Here is a 14,062-nt window from a genome sequence, read left to right as displayed (position 1 = left end):
AAAGGAAGGAAAAAGTAAGAGATTAATGAAATACTCTGAGAAAGAACCCTCACTTTTACCAGGGAGTTAGGGTTCTGTGGGAAAAAGACAACTGTGTGCTAAAGAAATTAGAATGGTTCCATATTTTTCCCACCTCACCAACATGGTCAGGCATCAATACAGGAGCTGTATAATGAGACAGCTGACCCAGATCTTTATATTCAACAGAATGTCAAGGGACAGATGAGTTACCATAGTACTCCTTTATCCAGAGGGGATATGTTTCAAGACCCTCAGTGGATGCCTGACACTGCAGACGGTACCGAACCCTATATATTCTGGTTTTTCCTATATATACATATGTATGATAAAGTTTAATTTATAAATTAGACACAGTAAGATATTAACAAAAATATCTAATAATAAAATAGAACAATTATAACAATATACTGTTACAAAAGTTATGTGAATGTGCTCTCTCTCTCTCTCTCAAAATATCTTGCACAAATTTAATGCCTTTTCCATCTTAACTAAGCACTATCATGCACTGTGGCTATAACTTCTGCAATCTGAGGTTTGACAGCAAAACTAGCACATATTTCTTTTTCCTTCTTTATAATTTCACACATAGAAGATTTGTTCTTACCTTAGGTCTTAGCAACCTCACCATACGATTTTTTTCTTTCTTTAATAAGTGGAGAAATTTCACCATTCACTAAAAGGAAAAACTTTATGGCTTCTCTTTGGCATATCTGAATTGCCAGCGTAACTACTTTTGCACTTGGGGGTCCATTAAGTAAAATAAGGGTTACTTGAACACAAGCACTACAATACTGAGACAGTTGATCCTATGACCGAGGCAGCTACTACGTGATGAATGGGCAGGATATGCTGCAAAAAGGAATCACTTACTTCCCGGGTGGGAAGGAGCAGACTGTGTGAGATTTCATCCAGCTACTCAGAAAGGGGTATAATTTAAAACTTATGAATTGTTTATTTCTGGAATTTTCCACTTAATATTTTAGGATTATGTTTGACCGGGTAGCTAAAACTGCAGAAAGTGAAACCGCAGATAAGGGGAGATTACTGTATCTTAAAATTATACTGAAAAAACATGTGCTTTTAATCTCACTGCATCATAAGGACATGTTATACAGCTGACCCTTGAACGAAATGAGTTTGAACTGCCCAAGTCCACTTCTACGTGGATTTTTTTCAATAGCAAATATTAGAGTACTACATGATCCTCAGCTGATTGAATCCATGGATGCAGAAGCATGGATACGGAAGGCCCACTATAAGTTGTACTTGGATTTTGACTGTGTGGAGGGCCAGCACCCTAACCCCTGCATTGTTCAAGGGTCAACTGTGTAAAAGCAGTGATATGGGGATACACACAGATAATGACAAGGCATGAAAAGTGAACAAATTTGAGACTTACATAGGATATTACAGTAGAGAATAGCAGAATAGATAATCTCTTCTTAATGCCTTGAAATCACACAACCAACTTCAAACTTACAGGCTCTTCCAGTGTGTGCTTGCATGTGAGAGAAAGGCTATCCAATTTCTTTCAATACAACCCCCAACATATTCTTAACATCATATCTTCAGCCATTCAATACTATTTCCTAAACTGAAGCATTGGATACTTATTCCTTGGTTTTTACTATCACACCTTTTTAGTAGCTTCTCTAAGAACTGTCCGAAAATTCAAAGCTTATTATGCCAGTCCCTTACTTTAAATTTATTAATAATTCACCAGAGTAGGACATTGTGCTCCTTGGCTTAGAACACAGGGCTTGTGGAATCAGACCAACTGCTGACCTCTCCAGCCTACTTTGCCCCAGATTTTATCCCATGGTCACCTTGCACATTCCACTTAAAAGGTAACTTAAGCAGTATGTCCACTGGGGATTTGGTATTCAAACTCTCTACTCCAGCAGATAGTTTACTCATTTATCATACACTTAATCTCACTGTATTATGGTTACTTCTGTTTGTGGTTGTTTTCTCAATACAAACTCCTATAAAACAAAATTTATGTCTTTCATCTTTACATCACATATATCTAAAATAGGGCCAGATTAATGTTTACTAAAACATTTTTTTAAAAAAAACTGCCAGACGTTTGAATGTCAGCATGGATCCACATATTCAGTGCTTATAAATTTCATGGAATTCTACTACATGAGGGAATAGAAAGAATCCTAATCCTGGACTTCGCAACAAATCACACTAGTCAATTGTTTAAAAACTGGAATGTTTTAGATAAAGGACACATTATATTTGCTTTATTTTCCTATGTGACAAAATTTTCATTAAAATAGAGAATTTTCAATTTTTGATTGTGAATACAATGTGACATTATTTATATCATATTTAAAAGAAAAATCGTTGAGCCTTAGAATCAACAGAATTTTATTAAAAACTAACTCTTTGCTATGTTACAGCTTCCCTTTATATGCCTTAATAAAATTAATGACTATTTCATGTTATACCCTGCACACTAAAAAAAAAAAACACTTGTACAAAAGTATGTCTCTCTTGAGGTTTATGAATGTCACTGGGGCAAGGGACATGTCCACGTTTTAGTGTGATGCAAGAGACATGTTATACTTTAACTCTTTGTTTTTGTATTACTAAATAGTAATTATAATTGAGGTGATAGGGATAATCCAAAGTTTACATACAATACCGAACCAACTACCAAATAGTTTATAATCTAAAGCAAGTGGTGAAAATGTACACAAACAATATAGATTCCACATTGGTATAAAGACCAATGTTCTACTAAAGATAGGAAAATAATAATTTCAGAGCACAGAAACAGAAAAAGTTAATTCTTCTTGAATGATGTTTAAATGAGGTGTTTTAGTGAATTCAAAGAGCAGAATTACAACAGGCAAAGTATGCAAAGGTTTTCCAAGGTAGGAATATTGTAAAAGGTAAAGACCAACCACATCCTCTAAACTTTACATTGGATTTAGCATTTAAACATGGGATAAATAGGAGTTGATATGTTGGAGATGCACCTTGAAAGTCCATATAAGATTTTAAGGTATAATGAATAGTAAGCTAAACAATACTACTTGTTTCCTTCGTTTGTTGAAAATAAAAACTTGTTTTGTTTTTTTTCCTTTTTTAATTCAGTGGGTGGTGGGATGGCCATAGAAACATTGATCAGAGCGATACACTTGGGTGACAAATAGCAGCTAAATATTACTTTATTTTGTTTTGAAAATTATTTATTTTCATATTTTTTAAAATAGTAAGCCTTTTCTACACTTTGTCCTTTTTTTTAACATCTTTATTGGAGTATAATTGCTTTACATCATTGTATTATTTGCTGCTATATAACAAAGTGAATCAGTTATACGTATACATATATCCCCATATCCCCACCCTCTTGCATCTCCCTCCCAACCTCTCTATCCCACCCCTCTAGGTGGTCACAAAGCACCGAGCTGATCCGCCTGTGCTATGTGGCTGCTTCCCACTAGCTATCTATTTTACATTTGCTAGTGTATATATGTCTATGTCACTCTCTCACTTCTTCCCAGCTTATCCTTCCCCCTCCCTGTGTCCTCAAGTCCATTCTCTATGTCTCCATCTTTATCCCTGTCCTGCCGCTAGTTTCTTCAGAACCTTATTTTTTTTTTTTAGATTCCATATATATGTGTTAGCATACGGTATTTGTTTTTCTCTTTCTGACTTACTTCACTCTGTAGGACAGACTCTAGGTCCATCCACCTCACTATAAATAACTCAATTTCGTTTCTTTTTATGGCTGACTAACATTCCATTGTATATATGTGCCACATCTTCTTTATTCATTCATCTGTCGATGGACACTTAGGTTGCTTCCATGTCCGGGCTATTGTAAATAGTGCTGTAATGAACACTGTGGTACATGACTCTTTTTGAATTATGGTTTTCTCAGGGTATATCCCCAGTAGGGGGATTGCTGGGTCATATGGTAGTTCTATTTTTAGTTTTTAAAGGAATCTCCATACTGTTCTCCATAGTGGCTGTATCAATTTACATTCCCACCAACAGTGCAAGAGAGTTCCCTTTTCTCCACACCATCTCCAGCATTTATTGTTTGTAGATTTTTTGATGATAGCCATTCTCATGGGTGTGAAGTGATACCTCATTGTACTTTTGATTTGCATTTCTCTAATAATTAGTGATGTTGAGCATCCTTTCATGTGTTTGTTGGCAATCTGGATATCTTCTTTGGAGAAATGTCTATTTAGGTCCTCTGCCCATTTTTGGATTGGGCTTTTTTTTTGATATTGAGCTGCTTGAGCTGCTTGTATATTTTGGAGATTAATCCTTTGTCAGTTGCTTCATTTGCAAATATTTTCTCCCATTCTGAGGGTTGTTTTTCGTCTTGTTTATGGTTTCCTTTGCTGTGCAAAAGCTTTTAAGTTTCATTATGTCCCATTTGTGTATTTCTGTTTTTATTTTCATTTCTCTAGGTCAAAAAAAGACCTTGCTGAGATTTATGTCATAGAGTGTTCTACCTATGTTCTCCTCTAAGAGTTTTGTAGTGTCTGGCCTTACATTTAGGTCTCTAATCCATTTTAAGTTTATTTTTGTGTATGGTGTTAAGGAGTGTTCTAATTTCATTCTTTTACGTGTAGCTGTCCAGTTTTCCGAGCACCACTTATTGAAGAGGCTGTCTTTTCTCCACTGTATATCTTTGCCTCCTTTGTCATAGATTAGTTGACCATAGGTGCGTGGGTTTATCTCTGGGCTTTCTATCCTGTTCCATTGATCTATATGTCTGTTTTTGTGCCAGTACCATACTGCCTTGATTACTGTAGCTTTGTAGTATAGTCTGAAGTCAGGAGGCCTGATTCCTCCAGCTCTGGTTTTCTTTCTCAAGACTGCTTTGGCTATTTGGGGTCTTTTGTGTTTCCATACAAATTGTGAAATTTTTTGTTCTAGTTCTGTGAAAAATGCCATTGGTAGTTTGATAAGGATTGCATTGAATCTGTAGATTGCTTTAGGTAGTCATTTTCACAATGCTGGTTCTTCCAATCCATGAACATGGTATATCTCTCCACATGACTGTATCATCTTTAATTTCTTTCATCAGTGTCTTACAGTTTTCTGCATACAGGTCTTTTGTCTCCTTGGGTAGGTTTATTCCTAGGTATTTTATTCATTTTGTTGCAATGGTAAATGGGAGTGTTTCCTTAATTTCTCTTTCAGATTTTTCATGATTAGTGTATAGGAATGCAAGAGATTTCTGTGTATTAATTTTGTATCCTGCTACTTTGCCAAATTCATTGATTAGCTCTAGTAGTTTTCTGGTAGCATCTTTAGAATTTTCTATGTATAATATCCTGTCATCTGCAAACAGTGACAGTTTTACCTCTTCGTTCTGATTTGGATTACTTTTATTTCTTTTTCCTCTCTGATTGCTGTGGCTAAAACTTCCAAAACTATGTTGAATAATAGTGGTGAAAGTGGGCAACTTGTTCCTGATCTTAGTGGAAATGTTTTCAGTTTTTCACCATTGAGGACAATGTTGGCTGTGGATTTTTCATATATGGCCTTTATTATGTTGAGGTAAGTTCCCTCTTTGCCTATTTTCTGGAGGGTTTTTATCATAAAAAGGGGTTGAATTTTGTCGAAAGCTTTTTCTACATCTATTGAGATGATCATATGGTTTTATCCTTCAATTTGTTATTATGGTGTATCACAGTGATTGATTTGCGTATATTGAAGAATCCTTGCATTCCTTGGGTAATCCCCACTTGATCATGGTGTATGATCCTTTTAATGTGTTGTTGGATTCTGTTTGCTAGTATTTTAGTGAGGATTTTTGCATCTATGTTCATAAGTGACATTGGCTTGTACTTTTCTTTTTTTGTAACATCTTTGTCTGGTTTTGTTATCACGGTGATGGTGGCCTTGTAGAATGAGTTTGGAAGTGTCTTCCCTCTGCTATATTTTGGAAGAGTTTCAAAACGATAGGTGTTAGCTCTCTAAATGTTTGATAGAATTCACCTGTGAATCCATCTGTTCCTGGGCTTTTGTTTGTTGGAAGATTTTTAGTCACAGTTTCAATTTCAGTGCTTGTGATTGGCCTGTTCATATTTTCTATTTCTTCCTGGTTCAGTCTCAGAAGGTTGTGCTTTTCTAAGAATTTGTCCATTTCCTCCAGGTTGTCCATTTTCTTGGCATATATTAATCTCTCATGATCCTTTGTATTTCTGCACTGTCAATTCTTACTTCTCCTTTCTCATTTCTAAATCTGTTGTTTTGAGTCTTCTTCCCTTTTTACTTGATGAGTCAAGGTAATGGTTTTCAATTTTGTTTATCTTCTCAAAGAACCAGGTTTTAGTTTTATTGATCTTTGCTATCGTTTGCTTCATTTCTTTTTCATTTATTTCTGATCTGATCTTTATGATTTCTTTCCTTCTGCTAACTTTGGGGTTTTTTTGTTCTTCTTTCTCTAATTGCTTTAGTTTTAAGGTTAGGTTGTTTATTTGATATGTTTCTTGTTTCTTGAGGTGGGATTGTATTGCTATAAACTTCCCTCTTAGACCTGCTTTTGCTGCATCCCATAGGTTTTGGGTCATCATGTTTTCATTGTCATTTGTTTCTAGGTATTTTTTGATTTCCTCTTTGATTTCTTCAATGATCTCTTGGTTATTTAGTAGTGTATTGTTTAGCCTCCATGTGTTTGAATGTTTTACAGTCTTTTCCTGTTATTGATATCTAGTCTCATAGCGTTGTAGTCAGAAAAGATACTTGATATGACTTCAATTTTCTTAAATTTCCTGAGGCATGATTTGTGACCCAAGATATGATCTATCCTGGAGAATGTTGCATGAGCACTTGAGAAGAAAGTTTATTCTGTTGTTTTTGTATGGAATGTCCTATAAATATCAATTAAGTCTATCTTGTTTAATGTATCATTTAAAGCTTGTATTCCCTTATTTATTTTCCTTTCGGTTGATTTGTCCATTGGTGAAAGTGTGGTGTTAAAGTCCCGTACTATTATTGTGTTACTCTTGATTTCCCCTTTTATGGCTGTTAGCATTTGCCTAATTTATTGAGTTGCTCCTATGTTGGCTGTATAAATATTTACAATTGTTCTACCTTCTTCTTGGATTGATCCCTTGATCATTACGTAATGTCCTTCTTTCTCTCTTGTAATAATCTTTCTTTTAAGTCTATTTTTTCTGATATGAGAATTGCTACTCCAGCTTTTTTTTGATTTCCATTTGCATGGAATATCTTTTCCATCCCTCACTTTCAGTCAGTATGTGTGCCTACGTCTGAAGTGGGTCTCTTGTAGACAGCATATATACGGGTCTTGTTTTTATGTCCATTCAGCCAGTCTATGTCTTTTGGTTGGAGCATTTAATCCATTTACATTTAGGGTAATTATCGATATGTATGTTCCTATTACCATTTTCTTAATTGTTTTGGCTTTGTTATTGTAGGTCTTCTCCTTCTCTTGTGTCCTGACTAGAGAAATTCCTTTAGCATTTTTTGTAAAGCTGGTTTGGTTGTGCTGAATTCTCTTAGCTTTTGCTTGTCTGTAAAGGTTTTAATTTCTCTGTCGAATATGAATGAGATCCTTGCTGGGTAGAATAATCTTTGTTGTAAGTTTTTCCCTTTCATTACTTTAAATATGTCCTGCCACTCCCTTCTCATTTGCAGAATTTCTGCTGAAAGATCAGCTCTTAACCTTGTAGGGATTCCCTTGTATGTTATTTGTTGCTTTTCACTTGCTCCTTTTAATATTTTTTCTTTGTATTTAATTTTTAATAGTTTGATTAATACATGTAGGCATGTTTCTCCCTGGATTTATCCTGTATGGGACTCTCTGCACTTCCTGGACTTGATTGACTATTTCCTTTCCCATATTAGGGAAATTTTCAACTATAATCTCTTCAAATATTTTCTCAGTCCTTTCTTTTTCTCTTCTTCTTCTGGGACCCCTATAATTAGAATATGGGTGTGTTTAATGTTGGCCCAGATGTCTCTGAGACTCTCCTCAATTCTTTTCATTCTTTTTTTTTTCTTCTGCTCTGTGGTAGTTATTTCCACTATTTTATCTTCCAGGTCACTTATCCGTTCTTCTGCCTCAGTCATTCTGCTATTGATTCCTTCTAGAGAATTTTTAATTTCATTTATTGTGTTGTTCGTCATTGTTTGTTTGCTCTTTAGTTCTCTAGGTCCTTGTTAAACGTTTCTTGTATTTTCTCCATTCGATTTCCAAGATTTTGGATCATCTTTACTATCATTACTCTGAATTCTTTTTCAGGTAGACTGCCTATTTCCTCTTCATTTATTTGGTTTGGTGGTTATTTACCTTGCTTCTTCATGTGCTGTGTGTTTTTGTGTCTTCTCATTTTGCTTAACTTGCTGTGTTTGGGGTCTCCTTTTTGCAGGCTGCAGGTTCATAGTTCCTGTTACTTTTGGTGCCTGCCTCCAGTGGCTAAGGTTGGTTTAGTGGGTTGTGTAGGCTTCCTGGTGGAGGGGACTTGTGTATGTGTTCTTGTGGATGCACTTTCTGGTGGGCAGGACCGTGTCTGGTGGTGTTTTTTGGGGTTTCTGTGACCTTATTATGATTTTAGGCAGCCTCTCTGCTAATGGGTGGGGTTGTATTCCTGTCTTGCTAGTTGTATGTCATAGGGTGTGCAGCACTGGAGCTTGCTGGTCAATGAGTGGAGCTGGGTCTTAGCTTTGAGATGGAGATCTCTGGGAGAACTCTCACCGATTGATATCACATGGGGCTGAGAGGTCTCTGGTGGTCCAATGTGCTGAACTCAGCTCTCCTACATTCAGAGGCTCAGGCCTGACACCTGGCTGGACCACCAAGACCCTGTCAGCCACATGGCCCGGTATGTGGGGAGTTTCTTGCCTTTTGAGAAGTCTGAGGTCTTCTGCCAGTGTTCAGTAGGTGTTCTGTAGGAGTTGTTCCACATGTAGATGTATTTTTGATGTATTTGTGGGGAGGAAGGTAATCTCCACATCTTACCTCTCCGCCATCTTGAAGGTCTCCTTTTTGTCTTATTTTTATTTTCTATCATGTGACATTCAAATATAAAGGATACAAAACTAACGTGCACCAAGAAAATGGTGTATAGTCAATGATAAATGTTGGAATGCTTCAATATTAAAATTTTAGTTAAATTTCATCCTTTGCTTTTGGATAGCACAGCTTAAGAAACACTAATTCAGATTTTTGTTTATAAGACAGTAACATTACTGTAGCATATTTATGTAATAATTTTAAATGATTTAAAAAAAAGTCACAAGTATAACTAATTATGTCATTTCAGTTTCTTCCCTTAGAATTTTCCAGAATCTTTTTTTTTTTTATTACTTTTCTCTCTTTTCTCTCAAGATTCTTTATCTTATATATATTTTTAATTTTGGAGGTGCCCGAGTCAGAGATGAAAAGGACTAAATAAACAAATTGTAATCTTTGATCAAAATTGGCATTTAAGATGTTCTGCAGTGCCTTGTGTGCCAGTTATTTACACTCTGCTAATTCCCAAAATTCATATGTGAGTTTGTGACTGGTAATAAACTTACTTAATGAGTACTTTAAATATGACTTTTAATTACACAGTGAGTGTAACATAAAATTTTGTACTCTGAAATAAACACTAGAGATTTATATTCATCCAAGGGCAAGTATTTCAGTTCCAAACCCAAGGTGCCCCAAGATACTGCATTGTGATATTGAGCATACATTTATAGGGCATGCTTGTTAATGTGACTAGGCTAATTCCTATAAAGCAGAGCGTGTATGTATTTTCAGAATGGTCCCATGAAAAAATACCTGTTTATCATAGTGCTAAAATTATAAGCATATTAAAATATATTTTTATTTAAAAATCATATTATTAGCTAAAGTATTTATAATATTTCTTATGAATATATCATGTATATAATCCCAAAAGAAGATGTACAAGTCTAAAATGTGTTTCATTGTTCAGGAAATAGATTGTAGATTACTTGCAATTCAAGTCTTGGGATAATATCCATTCTTTTTTCATGTATATTGGTCAAGGGAGGTTGGTCAACGATTTTACTCATATCTTATTAAAGGATAATAGAGAGATGATCTAGACAATTTTCTGACTCTTGAGCTCATCTCACGGTTATTAATTGTTTGTATCATTATTGTGCATCTATGAACAGAGATTTCACTGTAGTAGTTTGTTTTCTAAATTTGAAAATAAATACAATGAATATTTTAATGACATTTAATAGGGAGGGCCTTCAGGGATCATAAATATTTATGCTAACAGGCCTCTTAAAATTTCAAAGTAGTTGAAACAAACATGAGTATTTGAATTATAATATTTTAAACTCATGCTTAGTATAAAATCTTAAACTTCTCTGAGTAAAAGTATTTAATTGTTCAGTAACATATTCCTTGTTTATTGCTAAATGGTACTAAATATTTTAAATATTTATGTTTGTGTGTGTTTGTGTATCACATGTAGCCAAATAATAGAGCAATTCTCCCAATGCTTTCAAAAAGAGGAAATTCTTAAATACATTCATGAAATTGAATCATTTTTGTTAGATTCAGTCCTCATTTGTGTCAGAATAATTCAATAATTATCACCACATTTCAAGTTGCCATCATGTTTCACCTGGACCATTACAGTAGCCTCCTAATTTGTCCCCCTACTTTTTTGTCTTTGCTCCTACAGCCTATTCTCTATGAGCAAGCAAAGAGTTCCTTCTTAAATGTAAATGTGGAGAAAAAAATTCTCCAATCCCTTGCTGAAACCCTGTAATGGATTTATCCCCTTCTTAGGACCAAAGACCCTAAGTCTGTTCTCAGCATCCAATGTGTTTGTGCCCCTGGTTCTTTCTCTGACCTCATTATTTGTTAACTCTGGCTGCTGGATGCCCAGACATACTGGCTTCTGGCTTGTTCTGTGGTCATGCCAAGAATGCAGGTTTTTAAAGTGCTGGCTCAACTCTTTCCTTGTATATTTTCTACAGTCATTCTCCTACAACTTAAAAATGTTCAGCCCAAATATAACTTAAAAGATTTATCAACCTCCCTAAATCAAATTTTGTCCTCATTTTACTCTGTATCTTCTCATCCTACTTTATTTTTCTTCAAAGAAAGTATCTCCTAATGATGTATTATATCTTTCTTTTGTTTGCTCTTTACCTTCCATCTCTTTATCCTCAGTACAATGTGTCACAAAATGGTCATTTTCTTTGTTAGTTTTATTTGGTTTTTTGGTTTTTTGTTATGTTGTGTGTTGTTTTACTTTGATTTTTGCTGCACTTTCTTCAAGAGTTATAACAATTCATGGCAATAAGTAGCATTTCAATAAAAACAAATTGAGCTAATGCATGTTATCATGTGATTAAGATAGATAACAATTTCATGAGTATTAAGCATTTTCCTTCTAGTCTTGTCCATATATTTGGGAAAAATGCATTTTAAAAACGTATAGGGACCACATTAACATACAGTTGTAAGAAAATTAGAAAAAATACATTTAGGAAATATTTCAGAAGGCAACTTCAGGAAATTGCCACATCATAATGTCCAGCATTGATGAGTTACTAATATATACTTTTTAAGGTGCATATAGTCATGCATCTAACTAATAAGTATTTATTGCATGTATAAATGAACTCAGAGGTGGATGGATGAATAAAGAAGAAAAGGAGGAAGATGAAGAAAAACTTGATTTTGAACAGATGTGTTTTGTCTCTTTTTCATCCCTTTGGTAAGGAGAGGATTTCTGCCCTGGGTTATGGAGATGGTGGTCCATACAACACCCAGCATCGGACAGATGAGATCGGCAGCTGGTTATTAGTTACATATGCTCACAGCCAGGGGGAGGAGGACACTACACACACAGGGCCACATGGGGGCTGCACTGAGAACAGGGTGAACAAGCAGGGCCTGTGGGAAGCAGGCTTTGTAGGAACGAGGAGGGGGACTGATGGACTTATTTGAACAATTCGGCTAGCTGGCAGGGAACTGAAGTCTGATACCAAGAAATGAGTAGTCAGTGGGCCTGAATTAGGAGGGTTTTTGGCTAGGGGACCTTAATCAGAAGAGAAGAGAAGGGAGGAATCTTGTGGTTAGGCCCTTTAAGGCCCTCCAAATTTTACCAGATTTTCAAGGCAGCACATAATATTGGATCTTAAAATTTCAAGCCTTGCACCATAAGATGCTATTCATTAAGAGAGGCAGAACTGTAGACTGACTCAGGTTTCTGAAATGGAAGCTGATGAAAGCATCAAATTGGAGAGATTGAATAGAAGAAGGAGAAGTTGAGATGAAATAAGATAGATAGATATGCCAGTTGTTGAGCTGTTGACATTGTAAAGCTGATGAGTTTGGATTTTCTTCAGGCTCAAATAAAATTTAGGAGTTTTTCACTAGGATGCTTAATTGCAGTATGGGTACCCAATTTTAGTAGCATACATAAATGCTAGGGTTATTATGACATTTTTAGAACATTAAGAGTAAAATTCAAATAACATGTCAGTGCACCTATTAAGAGGCAGAAAACTGTATCTTGTACTTTAATTTGGAAAAAGAAACCTAGGGGGTTTATTTTCATTATTTTATGGATAAAGACATTGATATTCAAGCCATCTAAATAATCTAGCCAGAATTATGACACAATTCTATCATTCACCAAATCTAGTAACATTTCTACCAAACTGCAGTTCACATTGTAGGGGCATTTTAAAGATGTGTAATATTCAGCCAAGAGAAATTATCAACATTTTTAAAGTACAAACTAAATATATCCAAATATTAGGACAGTAAGAAGATATAATAGTAGGAAGAAGTACTCTACTATATGTTTATAATAAATTTTAAAAATTTGAATTTTTTGTTCCAATGAAAGGAACAAAAAAATATGATTGGGATAGATATGAGAGTGGGCTGTGAGGGAGTTAAAGTAACATATGCAGACACTCTGCTAGGGATTATAATATTATATTTGTTAAAGTATACATTTTGTGTATTTAAACACATGACACTCGTGCAAATATAAAATAAAGAAGTGCCAATTTTTTTACCTGATTAATTAATGAGGGAACTAGAAATAATTTAAAATCAGTTCAATGAGCATTTGAGGAGCTAGGTCTTTATCGGTAGTTTAATAAAGGAATGTTGAGCTAAGATTGTGGGGTTAGAAACAAAACTGATTAATATCTTAAGAGCAATAAATGTGACATTTAAAGTTTTCTTTTCTTGAAGTAAAAGGTGAAAAACCTAAAAGTCTCATCTATAGAAAGCCAATTAAAGATGAAAGCCCTATACTACACTGAAAGAACACTCAGTAATCTCTTTTGCCAATTTTCAAGTTCAGTATATTTTTTCTGACACTTTCAATCTTTACAAAAAGCATATGAGACAGATATATTTGAATACATTTATCTTCATTTTACATATGAAAAAAACAAAGCTCAAAAATGTCTAATTATACAAAAACTCTTAAAGTAAATAAGTAGAAAATACTGGAATTAACGAAGGTCAGTCCACTCTATTCACAAATTTATTTTCTTTCTATTATAACCATTTCCTTCTGAAACCATCCTTAGATGTTGGGCAATCGTTAAGCAGAAATATATTAGAAGGAAAGCAAACATTAAATTGGTAGTTGGTTCTGTAACCAAAATGTATATAAAGTGAGGTTTTATATATAAATCTTCAAACAAAATTTTTGATACATTCTCCACCTCCCTCACTCTCACCTGATAAAATTGTAATAATAATTTAAAAACCTACAAGCTTCCAACCAACTATCTACACCACTTCATGCATCTATCTATGCATTTACTCTTCTTTCACTACAGATACTATAAAAGAATCGCCCCCTGCTTCAAATGAAGCCCAACTCTTTCACCTGTGACCTAGATCACACCCTTTGTTATGTACTCAAAAATATCCATGCAAACATTCTATGTACATTATCTTCCATATTGTTTCTTCCCTCCTTTTTATTCTCATTGCATACAAGCATGAGGTTATATCTTTCTCTTCATTTCCTAAAAAAAATCATTGATGCAACTTTAGCTCCAACTATGAATCTGT

This window comes from Eubalaena glacialis, chromosome 4, assembly GCF_028564815.1.
Source record: "Eubalaena glacialis isolate mEubGla1 chromosome 4, mEubGla1.1.hap2.+ XY, whole genome shotgun sequence".
Classification (NCBI taxonomy): Eukaryota; Metazoa; Chordata; class Mammalia; order Artiodactyla; family Balaenidae; genus Eubalaena; species Eubalaena glacialis.
This window is presented reverse-complemented; position numbering follows the sequence as displayed.